This window comes from Muntiacus reevesi, chromosome 5 (assembly GCF_963930625.1).
Source record: "Muntiacus reevesi chromosome 5, mMunRee1.1, whole genome shotgun sequence".
NCBI classification, from domain to species: Eukaryota; Metazoa; Chordata; class Mammalia; order Artiodactyla; family Cervidae; genus Muntiacus; species Muntiacus reevesi.
In genome coordinates, this window is record NC_089253.1 from 112,830,290 (window position 1) to 112,843,173 (window position 12,884).

Below are 12,884 nucleotides of genomic sequence, written 5' to 3' on the forward strand. Positions count from 1 at the left end.
CTTCTGTAATCTGCTTATCTGCTACATGTGTTTAAGAGACTACTTTCTCAGATTCCAGAGTCCTTGCTTGATGAGTGGAAAGTAATTTGCAATTGGAATATAGAGCAAGTTGTAGTACATGAACTTTTTAAATTGAAATATAGGAAACTGATTTACAATAAGAGATGCAGATTTGATCGCCGGGTCAGGAAGATCCCCTGGAGGAGGGCATGGCAACCCATTCTGGTATTCTTGCCTGGAGAATCCCATGGACAGAGGGGCCTGATGGGCTACAGTCCATGGGGTCACAAAAAGTCAAACACGGCTGAAGTGACTTAGCATGCGTAGTATGCATGTTGTAGACATTTTATGTAATGTTAAAATCTTCACTTTCCTACTATACTGACTGTTCTTTAATATTTCAACCTCTTAATTTGTGTGCATGCCTAATTATATCAGTAAATTTAGGGTAAAGGAAGATGAGAAAGTGATGAGAGGCTCTGCCATATGACAAGCAACCCTTTAAGTCTAAGAAATCTTACAAGTCCCCTACTGATTTACAGAAGTCTTCCACTTGCTTATGTACCTACTGATTGTCTTGTCTACCCTAGGTTTTCCTGACCCACTTCCTGATTTTGATAAAGATTACTTGAATGTCAAGAAAACACTGGCAAGATTAATCAGAATCATTTGGAGGAAGTTGCTTAAGATCTCATGGGAGTTCCCTGGCTGTTCCATGGTTAGTACTCAGCACTTTCACTGCCATAGCCCAGTCCCTAGTCAGGGAGCTAAGATTCTGCAAACCACACAGCATAGCCAAAAATAGCCTATGTTTTTACTTATGTTGCTTTTTATAAACATTCCCACTTCTACTCATTACCAAAACCACCCACCCTCACCTCCTCTGCCCCCTGCAATCCCCTAAAAAGCCTCGTGAAAGTAATAATGAAGCAGATTTGTATTCTAGTTCTCCATGAGGATTCTAATGTTTGTAATCAGTGTCCATAATTGGTGCAGATTTTAAGACTGTTTTTCTCCTCTTGAAACATGCAGTAATCTTGCTCATCTATGATACTGAGCAAGGCCCTGTGGGCCTTCTGGGTACAAAGACTTTCTGTGGGCACAAAGACTTTCTGTGTCCCCTTTTTCTTTGATTATAGAAAATAGCCTTCATTCAGCCTCCATGACATTCCCTGAGTTTCAGTGGGCAGATTCAAGCAGCTGTTAGTTAGGAAAGAGAGGGAAGCAAGACAAGAAAGAAGTAAACAGTCAAGAGAAACAGTAGTGCAGTCTTGGGCCAGGGTCCTGATTCCTCATCAACACACACAACATTATCTTTGAGCTGTTTTGCAGATACGGAAACTCCCTGCAGGTGGGATTGAATCCCTGGGTATGCTACCCACAAGCATATAGATCTCAGACTGGTTGGAACCTGAAGGTTGATAACGCTGACTCCTTTAGCCATATCACCAACCAATCAGAAGTGTATCCACAAGCTGATCATGCCCTCTTTGAACCATAAAATTTCTCATTATTCTCTCAAAGAAGGGATACACAGTTTTGAGAGCATTAACCTGCTATATCCTCCTTTGCCTGGCAAAGTAATAAAGCTATCTTTTTCCACTTCAGCCAAAGCTCTGTCTCTGAATCTGGCACTGGTGTATCGAGACACTGAGCTTCTGATGACATATACACCTCCCTCCATTCAATCCTGAAGTTTGCTTCTTCTTCTGTCTCCATAGTCCTTTAATATTCACTTGGTATTCACTAGAATTCTCCATAAGAGGATCTGGGAACCCATGTGGTTTAAGTAGATTGAATTAACTGCTTTAAAGAAACATCCTGGGGAGACCATCTGAAACATGAATTCTTTCAATTCCCCTTATTTCTAGTCTATCATGCAAATGCAGGCTGGTTTTTATATATAATATACACATAATCTTAAAAAATAATCTTTAGCTTCTATAAGTTACAGACTGGATAGTCTGCTGGTATTACCTCCATATTGTAACTGTATTTTTCTCCATGATATGATGTGAACTTGAGTTTCTTAATAGATTCACAGATTCAGGAGATTTGGTTATAATAATCTGGTGCTATGGGAATATAATTACTCCATGGAACAGAGTTCTGTTTTATTATAAAACTGTGTCAACAGTGCTGCAGGCACATTTTTGTTCATTGGGTCACCTCTTTCTAAACTACAAACAGAGAGCACCCTTTTGTTAACACATTCTCTTCAGTAATTAGAGGCATCAATTAGGTAACAAGTTTCTTTCAGCCTTTGTCATATCTTATGAGATTCCTAGGCCCTCATTCTCTTCTTCCTGAACTAATTTATGCAGGTAGTGCATGTCAAACATTAAGTGTGAATTTCATAACAGTGTTTCATAGATTTTTTAAAAAATGTTTTTAGGAGGGTATTTATTTCTAGCAACCATTACATCTCTCCAGTAAGATCTAATTTTTAAAAACTCTCAAGTTCCAAAAATAATTAATAATTCCCTCACTACAGTCAGAATGTAAAACTGTGAGCAACAGAAGGTACAATATAAACTTTTGTCATGTTAACAAAGTAGATGGTTTTACTACAAGCGGCCTACACTTCTATTAGTAGTAGCCATAGGGAGGCTGTTGGTTGTAACCATAATGTCCATATTGATGGGGGTAGTAACATTCTGGTCTGTGCTGCAGGCAATTGTTATCCCAGGGTCATTCATGCCACTGATTGGGTCAATTGTCACTTGGGCACCCCTGTCTGCTATCCCTACCTCTAAACTGTCTATTACCTTGGAACCGATTGCCCCTATTTTTCTGGTTCCTACCAGATCTGCTATTCCATTGCTCAACGATTGGAGGGGATTCAGGAGGGTGTTTCAGTTATTCTTGGTACTCTTTGTGAAAAAGTTAAAACTCAACATTCAGAAAACTAAGATCATGGCATCCGGTTTGATCACTTCATGGCAAATAGATGGGGAAACAGTGAAAACAGTGACAGACTTTATTTTTCGGGGGCTCCAAAATCACTGCAGATGGTGACTGCAGCCATGAAATTAAAAGATGCTTGCTCCTTGGAAGGAAAGTTATGACCAACCTAGACAGCATATTAAAAATCAGAGACATTACTTTGCCAGCAAAGGTCCATATAGTCAAGGCTATGGTTTTTCCAGGAGTCATGTGTGGATGTGAGAGTTGGACTATAAAGAAAGCTGAGCGCCGACGAATTGATGCTCTTGAGCTGTGGTGTTGAAAAAGACTCTTGAGAGTCTCTTGGACAGCAAAGAGATCCAACCAGTCCATTCTAAAGGAAATCAGTCCTGAATGTTCATTGGAAGGACTGATGTTGAAGGTGAAACTCCAGTACCTTGGCCACCTGATGCAAAGAGCTGACTAGTATGGAAAGACCCTGATGCTGGGAAAGATTGAAGGCAGAAGGAGAAGGGGATGACAGAGGATGAGATGGCTGGATGGCATCACCGACTCAATGGACATGAATTTGCGTAGGTTCCGGGAGTTGGTGGTGGACAGGGAGGCCTGGCATGCAGTTGGACACGACTGAGTGACTGAACTGAACTGAACTTGTCATCTTATGTGAATCTACTGGCAAACATCTCTTCAAAATTTGAACAGCTTCAGAAATGTCAGTCATTCTGAATTTCCCAGGTATTTGAGGAAGCTGTTCTGTTTAATGTTTAGATTATTTAGATTTCCAATCCAGAGGGCCATCATAGGACCTCCCTTATATAGATTCTTAGACACATATTTCATGTTTGTACTTTACATACCAGAAACTAGTATTTTCTGATTGATAGCATCTTAAAATTAACTGGCATTTAGGAGATAAAGATAAATCTACTATTTCTATCTCTCTGGAGATGCCTGACTAATAGAGAGAAAATACAAATTTGACTCACAAAACTCTGTATTACTTTGTTGTTGTCATGTTACTTGCTGCTTTATAAGAGTAAAGAGTTGGTATCTTGTTCCAAACATCACAGGCATATTTATTTCTTAAAGATTTGTATGTTATAGAAAGTCCATTACAATTCAGAATCCCATTCTGGTTTGAGTCCTTTACCATTTAATTGAGAAAGACATTAACCTGCTCCTAATTTAGAAATGTTTATTTTTGAAGATCTATTTACCTGAGCCATACGACTCTAGTCTGGAGAGAATCGCTTTAACAGAAATACATTTTAATGTTATGTGGGTAATTTTCACTCAGAACTTCTAGACAACCATCATCTTTGGACAATGTCTTTGCCTTTTGTCAATTATTCACTGGGCCATCACAAATAAAAGGTTGCTCAAAGTCACATAATAGCAAATCAACTCGGGCTTCCCTGATGGTCCAATGGTTAAGAATCCACCTACTAAAGCAGGGGACATGGATTTGATCCCTGGTCTGGGAAGACCTCACAATCCACAGAGCAACTAAGCCTATGTGCCACCCTACTGAGCCAGCGCCGTAGAGCCTGGGCCCCGCAACAAGAGAAGCCACCACAACGAGATGCCTCACCACCCCAATGAAGAGTAGCTCCCACTCGCCTCAACTAGAGAACACCCAGGTGAAGCAACAAAGACCTACTGCAGCCAAAAATAAATAAAATGAAATAAACAGTAAATCAATTATAATTCAATAAAACATACAAATATACATATATAACAAATTAAAAATCCAACAATGACACCCAAACCCTCAAACCATTTAATAGAAAGCATCCTGAAAAAATCCTGTCAAAGAGTATTTATTGTGGTTCAGTTGCTAAGTCATGTCCAAGACTCTGTGAGCCAGTGGATAAGCAGCATGCCAACCTTCCCTATCATTCACTATCTCTTGGAATTTGCTCAGACTCATGTCCACTGAGTTGATGATGTCATCCAATCATCTCATCCTCTGTCACCTCCTTCTCCTACTGCCCTCAATCTTTCCCAGCTTCAGGGTCTTTTCCAATGAGTTGGCTCTTTACATCAAGTAACTTAAGTATTGAAGCATCAGCTCTAGCATCAATCCCTCCAATGAATCACTTCAGTTCAGTTGCTCAGTCATGTCTGATTCTTTGTGACCCCATGGACCACAGCATGTCAGGCTTCCCTGTCTATCACCAACTCCTGGAGCTTATACAAACTCATGTCCATCGAGTGGGTGATGCCATCCAACCATCTCATCCTTTGTTGTCCCCTTCTCCTCCCACCTTCAGTCTTTCTCAGCATCAGGGTCTTTTTCAATGAGTCATTCTTCACATCAGGTTGCCAAAGTGTTGGAGTTTCAGTTTCAGCATCAGTCCTTCTAATGAATATTCAGGACTAATTTTCTTTAGGATGGACTGGTTGGATCTCCTTACAGTCCAAGAGACTCTCAAGAGTCTTCTCCAACACCACAGTTCAAAAGCATCAGTTCTTCAGTGCTTAGCTTTCTTTATAGTCCAACTCACATCCATACATGACTACTGGAAAAACCATAGCTTTGATTAGATGGACCTTTGTTAACAAAGTAACATCTTTGCTTTTTAATGTGCTGTTTAGGTTGGTCATAACTTTTTTTTCCAAGGAGCAAGCATATTTTAATTTCATGGCTGCAATTACCATCTGCAGTGATTTTGGAGCCCCCGAAAAATAAAGTCTGTGACTGTTTCCACTGTTTCCCCATCTATTTGCCATGAAGGAGATCAGTCCTGGGTGTTCATTGGAGGGACTGATGCTGTAGCTGAAGCTCCAATACTTTGGCCACTTCATGTGAAGAGTTGACTCATGAAAAGACCCTGATGCTGGGAGGGATTGGTGGCAGGAGGCAAAGGGGACTTCAGAGGATGAGATGGCTGGATGGCATCACTGATTTGATGGACATGAGTTTGAGTAAACTCCAGGAGTTGGTGATGAACAGGGAGGCCTGGCATGCTGCGATTCATGGGGTCACAAAGAGTTGGACATGACTGAACGGCTGAACTGTACAGAACTGATGGGACCAGATGCCATGATCTCAGTTTTTTGAATGTTGAGTTTTAAGCCAAGTTTTTCACTCTCCTCTTTCACTTTCATCAAGAGCCTCTTTAGTTCTTCATTGTTTTCCTCCATAAGGGTGGTGTCATATGCGTATCTGAGGTTATTGATATTTCTCCCAGCAATCTTGATTCCAGCTTGTGCTTCATCTAGCCTGTCATTTTGCATGATGTACTCTGCATATAAGTTAAACAAGCTGGGTGACAATATACAGCCTTAATATACTCCTTTCCTGATTTGGAACCAGTCTATTGTTCCATGTACAGTTCTCACTGTTGCTTCTTGACCTGCATACAGATTTCTCAAGAGGCAGGTCAGGTGGTCTGGTATTCTCATCTCTTGAAGAATTTTCCACAGCTTGCTGTGATCCACACAGTCAAAGGTTTTGACATACTCAATAGAGCAGATGTTTTTCTGGAACTCTCTTGCTTTTTTGATGATCCAATGTATGTTGCCAACTTGATCTCTGGTTCTTCTGCTTTTTCTAAATCCAGCTTGAATATCTGGACGTTCACAGTTCACATACTGTTGAAGCCTGGCTTGGAGAATTTTGAGCATTACTTTGCTAGCATGTGAGATGAGTGCAATTGTGCAGTAGTTTGAACATTCTTTGGCATTGCCTTTCTTTGGGATTGGAATGAAAACTGATCTTTTTCAATCCTGTGGCCACTGCTGAGTTTTCCAAATTTGCTGACATATTGAGTGCAGCACTTTCACAGCATCATCTTTTAGGATTTGAAATAGCTCAACTGGAATTCCATCACCTCCACTAGGTTTGTTCGTAGTGATGCTTCCTAACGCCCATTTGACTTTACATTCCAGGCTGTCTGGATCGAGATGAGTGATCACACTATCATGGTTATCTGGGTCATGAATGAATAATCAGGGTTGATTTCCTTTAGGATGGACTGGTTGAATCTCCTTGCAGTCCAAGGAACTCTCAAGGGTCTTCTCCACCACCACAGATTGAAAGCATCAATTCTTTGGTGTTCAGCCTTTTTTATGGTCCAACTCTCACATCCATACATGACTACTGGGAAAACCACAGCTTTGCCTAGATGGACCTTTGTTGACAAAGTGACATTTCTGTTTTTTAATGTGCTATGTTTATCATAACTTTCCTTCCAAGGAGCAAGTATCTTTTAATTTCATGGCTTCAGTCACTGTCTGAACAGATTTTCATAAACTCTATCACTGTTTCCACTTCTATTTGCCATGAAGTGATGGTACCAGATGCTATGATTTTAACCGAAGGATAAAATTAACTCAACTTTTGTTTTATTTTCTTTTTTCTTTCCTTTAAAAAAAATTTTTTTTATTTGGCTACACTGGGTCTTAGTTGGGCCACATGGAATCTTCCATCTTCATTATGGCATGTGGGATCTGATTCCCTGACCAGAGATCAAACCTGGTCCCCTGCATTGAGAGCATGGAGTCTTAGCCACTGGATTACCAGGGAAGTTCCCTATTTTTCTTTCCTTGGTTTCTTCTTTAGACTTGCTTTATTTAGTTTTCACTTGTTAATTATTTTGCGGAAAATTTCATTATTCCTAATTATTATAGTCAATAACAAATTGACTTTGAGAATATGTTGGTTTTAAATCAATGACTATAAAAGTTCCATGTAAAATACGTGTAGATCTATATGACACAATATATAATGAAACTTCTATAATGGGACAAAAAATTGACACAGTCTTTTTAAACAGAAATTAAATTATATGAATATTTATGAATAAAATTGTATGTGTGGACACAGTTAACAGTTGATTCCTCTGACAGACTTAAAGTTTCTTAAAACTATGTGTCCTTTTTCACTTTCAGTATTTTCTACTTTTACTTTTTTAACAAAGTATTTTTAAAAAATATTTATTTATTTATTTGACTGTGCTGGATCCTAGTTCCCTGACCAGGGATCAAACCTGAGTTCCCTGCATTGGGAGCACAGAATCTTAGCAACTGGATCACATAGAAGTCCCTCACTTTTTCTTTAATCACTTTTGGACATGGTTATAACACTTGAGTCAGGAACATTTGGCATGATTTTTGTATTTACATTTATTCTTATGAATATGATTTATAGTTAGTGATTTTATCATTTTATGTGTGAAGCTATATTTTTTCTCATTTTCATTGGGACAATGGAACAATAATGTTTTATTCTGAGTGATACAGTGATTGTCTAAGGCATATGGATATCCTGCAGGCTTATTGATTTATTGTGGAAGCTGGACAATTTTTGTCTTTGGATTGGAAATTTTTAATAAAAGTTCTATACCTAACATTAAAAAAAATAAAGAGAGTTGAAAACATAGTAATAGTTGAAACCATTTTATAACAAAAAATTGTTGGTATAGTTCAAGACTGTGTTTAAGAAAAAACTTGATTTTATATGTGTTATCTCATAACAGAAATAAAATGTCATCTATAGTTGTTTCTTATATTGGCCTCCCAAGTTGGACTAATTAGAGATATGTGACATTATGGAAATAGAAATGATACCAGAACCTTGGTGATTATTCAGTTGTGTATGTCTGCTTGGGCTGCCCTAATAAAATTCCATAGGGATTTCCCTGGTAGTCCAGAGGTTAAGACTCTGCCTTGCAATGCAGAGGATGGAGGTTCAATTCCTGGTCTTGGGACTAAGATCCTGCAAGCTGGTGGCGGGTGGGGAGGTGAAGGCAACTAAGCTGCATGTGAGCTGCATGGAAAGACCCTGCATGACCCAAGGATGATCTGCACGCCATGACTAAGACCTGATGCAGCCAAAAAGTAATAATAAGAAAATTCCACAGTCTAGGTGGTTTAAACAACATAAATTTATTTCTTATAGTTCTGAAGGTTGAAAAATCCAAGATCAAGGTGCTGGAAAATTTGATTTCTGATGAAAGGTCTCTTCCTGGCTTAGAGAAGATTCATTTTTGCTTAGTAATATGCATTTAAGGTTACTCCATGTCTTTTCATGCTTGACAGCTCATTTCATTTTAGTGCTGAATAGTGTTCTATTATCTGACTGTACCAAACGTAGAATCTTTTCTTACAAGGACCGTCATACTATTAGATCAGGGCCCTGACTTCTTTTTTGTTGAAGTATAGTTGACTTATGAAGTTGTGTTGATTTCTGCTGTACAACAAAGGGATTCGGTTATACATATATTTACATTCTCTTTTTAATATTCTTTTCCACGGTGATTTATCATAGGATACTGAATATTGTTCCCTGATCTATACAGTAGGACCTTGTTGTTATCCAGGACCTCACTTTATAATCTCATTTAAACTTAATTACTTCCTGAGAAGTAAATTCATCCATACTTGAGTTAGAAGTTCAACATGTGAAATCTGGAGGGACACAAACATTTAACCCATATCACTAACACCCTAATTTTATAAAGTAGAAACAGGTCAAGAGAATGTTAGAAACAAGATGAAAAGAGACCTAAAGAGTGTTACGATTAAGCCTTCTACTGATTTTCAAAAATTTAATTTAACTTTTAAATTTTTGGCCATGTGGCATGTAGTATCTTAGTTCCCTGATCGACATTGAACCCACACCCCCTGCATTGGAAGCAGTCTTAACTGGCAGAATGCCAGGGAAGTCCTCTTTGATGTTTTCTGTCAAAATGTTTTAAATAACTTGATTAGATAAATTCTTGGTAAAACTGGATCTCTTAGTTACTTGATTCTCAATTGAAAGTTCTTTCTATGACATTACTAGCCTCTTTTGTTATGTAATTCTCTTCAGAGTCTTTTCCAAGTTGTTACTAATTCCCTTTTATTTTACTGCAGGAGGATCCGCTGTTGTAGGTTTTTAATTTGGATCATGTTCAAAAGCTTAAGAACTATCTGAAGTTTTATGATAACTACTGTGTTATTGTGTTATTTTTTGTTTTAGGTGTTTAGCCTTTATAAGATTCTCAAAATAATCTATGATAGCAAAAGTATCCATCTACTAAGCAGTAGTTTTCTGTATCCTATCAGAGTGACAGTTTTCTCACTCAAAAGTTCCTTTCTGTGCTAAATTAGGTATATTCATTCAATCAAAAACCAATAAGGGTGTTTCCCAGCAGTGAGCTTCATGATAAGAATGAGAAAATGAATGTCACAATTCTGTAATAAAGACTTACTAAAAGAGAAAAAATGATTAGGAAGAACTGAAGAGGAACATAATTGTTGAACATACAAGTTTTGCTGACTCCAAAACTACTATTTTTTTCTTTTCACCATAGCATGATAACTCCCAATTTGACTTGTCTCCTCCTTCTATATCTTATTAAAGTTGTAGGATATTGGGCATGAAGTAGCTGACCAGTTTTGTTTTTTCCTTATTCTGAACTGACATTGTGTTGGGTAAAGAAAGAATTCTGGTGATGTCCCACTTATTTTGCAAGTGGAGATTTTCATTTTCAGTTTTAATTCCAGGAAAAAATTACACGTTCTCCTTTTAAATCGCCCTCTAATCCACACAATATAGACTAGAGTGGGCCCAACAGAGATCGTGCAGAGCGTGAGCACACAGGTAAGAAAGATAATGAATCACTCTATAGCTAGTATTTTCAGAGAAAATTCAAAAAAGGAAAATCTCTGAAGAAATGCTGTGATGACTTTAGGGCTTAAAAGACTACACTTAAGGTAAATGCACAAGACAAGACCTAAGAGAAATAAGTCACGAGGGAAAAAAGTGAGTGTTAGTTGCACAGTTACGTCCAACTCTCTGTGACCCCATGACTGTAGCCCACCAGGCTCCTCTGCCCATGGAATTAGTGCTCCTGGTAAGAACACTGGAGTGGGTCGCCATTCTCTTCTCCAGGGGATCTTCCCAACCCAGAGATCAAACCTAGGTCTCCCACATTGCAGGCAGATTCTTTACCATCTGAGCCACTAGGGAGACCCAAGTCATAAGGGCATTGAAGCAAAAAGCATACACCTGCCAGTCTATTGGGAATGCTGTAAGCAGGTCTGAGAAGGACTGCAACATTATCATGCAGTAGAAGGAGAAAGAGCTCAAAAGACACTATATGATTTGTTGCATGTATCTGTGTTGAGTGATTTACACTCATTATAAGAGGTTGGTCTCATCACCCCCAAAGTGCTCTTCTCTTGCTCACATTAGCTACTGTATTAGTCTCCTATTGCTGCTGTAACAGCCTCCCTAAACTTAACAATACAAATTCATTATCTTTTAGTTCCGAAGTTCAGAACTCCTAAACTGGCCACACTGGCTAAAATCGAGGTGTGGATTCCTTTGTGGAACCTCTAAGGGAGAATACGTTTTCTTGCCCTTTTCCACGGTGGAAATACGTTTTCTTGTTTCTCTGGCTGCTTCCATCTTCAAAACTACTAATAGCCAGTCAAGGCTTTCTCACATTGCATCGCCCTGTCAATGAGCCTTCTGTCTTCCTCTTTCATATTTAGGAACCCTTTTGAGTTACTCTTATGATTACATTGGGTAATCCAGAATGAACTCTTTAGTTTAAGATCAGATAATTAGCAAAATAATTTTTTCTGCAGCTTTTATTCCATGTTGTTATATAATATATGACAAATTCCAGGATTTAGAACCTGGACAGCTTACGGTAGGGGTACATGATTCTGCCTAACACAGCTAAAGTTTTATTTTTTTAATGGCCTAATTATTGCTTTGCATCATGGCATAACAGGGTAGATGTTTGCTGAGCTGTAAACCAATTGAGAAACAAAGAACTATATTGAGTTACCACAGAATGTGCGGATATTAAGTTAATTTAGTAGTATATAAAAGAAGAGGAATTGTGTAGCTCTCTCTAAAACTTCTTGTAGTAAAACTGAAGCAAATGAAGTGCAGAGAGATTCTTAGTTCTTGATGTCACAGAAAGCCAATTTTAGAACATCAAGTTATTTCCACTTTCTCTGTTATTTTTTTCAATGCAGTATTATTAACATATTTATTATATGGTTCCCTGGTAGCTCAGTTGGTAAAGAATCCACCTGCAATGCAGGAGACCCCAGTTTGATTCCTGAGTCGGGAAGATCCCCTGGAGAAGGGATAGACTGCCCACTCTAGTATTCTAGGGCTTCCCTGGTGGCTCAGCTGGTAAAGAATCTGCCTGCAATGACAGGGACCTGGGTTCAATCCATGGGTTGGGAAGATCCCCTGGAGAAGGGAAAGGCTACCCACTTTAGTATCCTGGCCTAGAGAATTCCATGGACTGTATAGTGCATGGGGTCACAAAGAGTTGGACACAACTGAGTGACTTTCACCCACTCACTCAGAGAAATGAAAACCTGCAAAGTCATTTGCCTTGAGTTATAGTTTGAAATAGAAAAATAAAGCTTGCTTCCTTGAATTCTATGTCAGTCCTGAGCTAGGAATACAGTGTGTGTGTTAGTCACTCAGTCGTGTCCGACCCTTGGTGACCCTGTGGACTGTAGCCCACCAGGCTCCTCTGTCCATGGGATTCCCCAGGCAGGAATACTGGAGTGGGTTGCCATTTCCTTCTCCAGGGGATCTTCCCAACCCAGGGATGCAACCCAGGTCTCCTGCACTGCAGGTAGACTCTGTACCATCTGAGCCACAGGGAAGCCCCAGGAATGCAGTAGGTATTACTATTCCCATTTTACCTTTGAATGATGAGGAATATAGGGCTCTTATTAACCACATTGCTTGAAAGGAACAGAACCCATATTTGCCCAGCTCCCAAGCCCATCCCGTCTGCAAGCATCTAGCCAGTCCACCACTGTGCTAATATCCTCAAGAGTGTGAAAAGTCCTATTCTTGACTTGTAACACCTAAATTAAGTAGTTTAGCTTAGATATTCACAATTGTTTTATAATTCCCAAGGACATAAGTTTATTTCAAGTGATGCTATAGATTTTTAAACATAGAGTAGAAGTCATATTCTAAATGAACCTATTTATGTGACTTC

The 12,884-nt window shown here is 38.9% G+C and overlaps 1 pseudogene; it reads right to left on the reverse strand.

Moving 5' to 3' along the window:
* Window positions 1-2,589: 2,589 nt before the first annotated feature.
* Window positions 2,590-3,628, reverse strand: LOC136168444 (RNA guanine-N7 methyltransferase-activating subunit-like protein; annotated as a pseudogene).
* Between the last annotated feature and the right edge of the window lie 9,256 nt (window positions 3,629-12,884).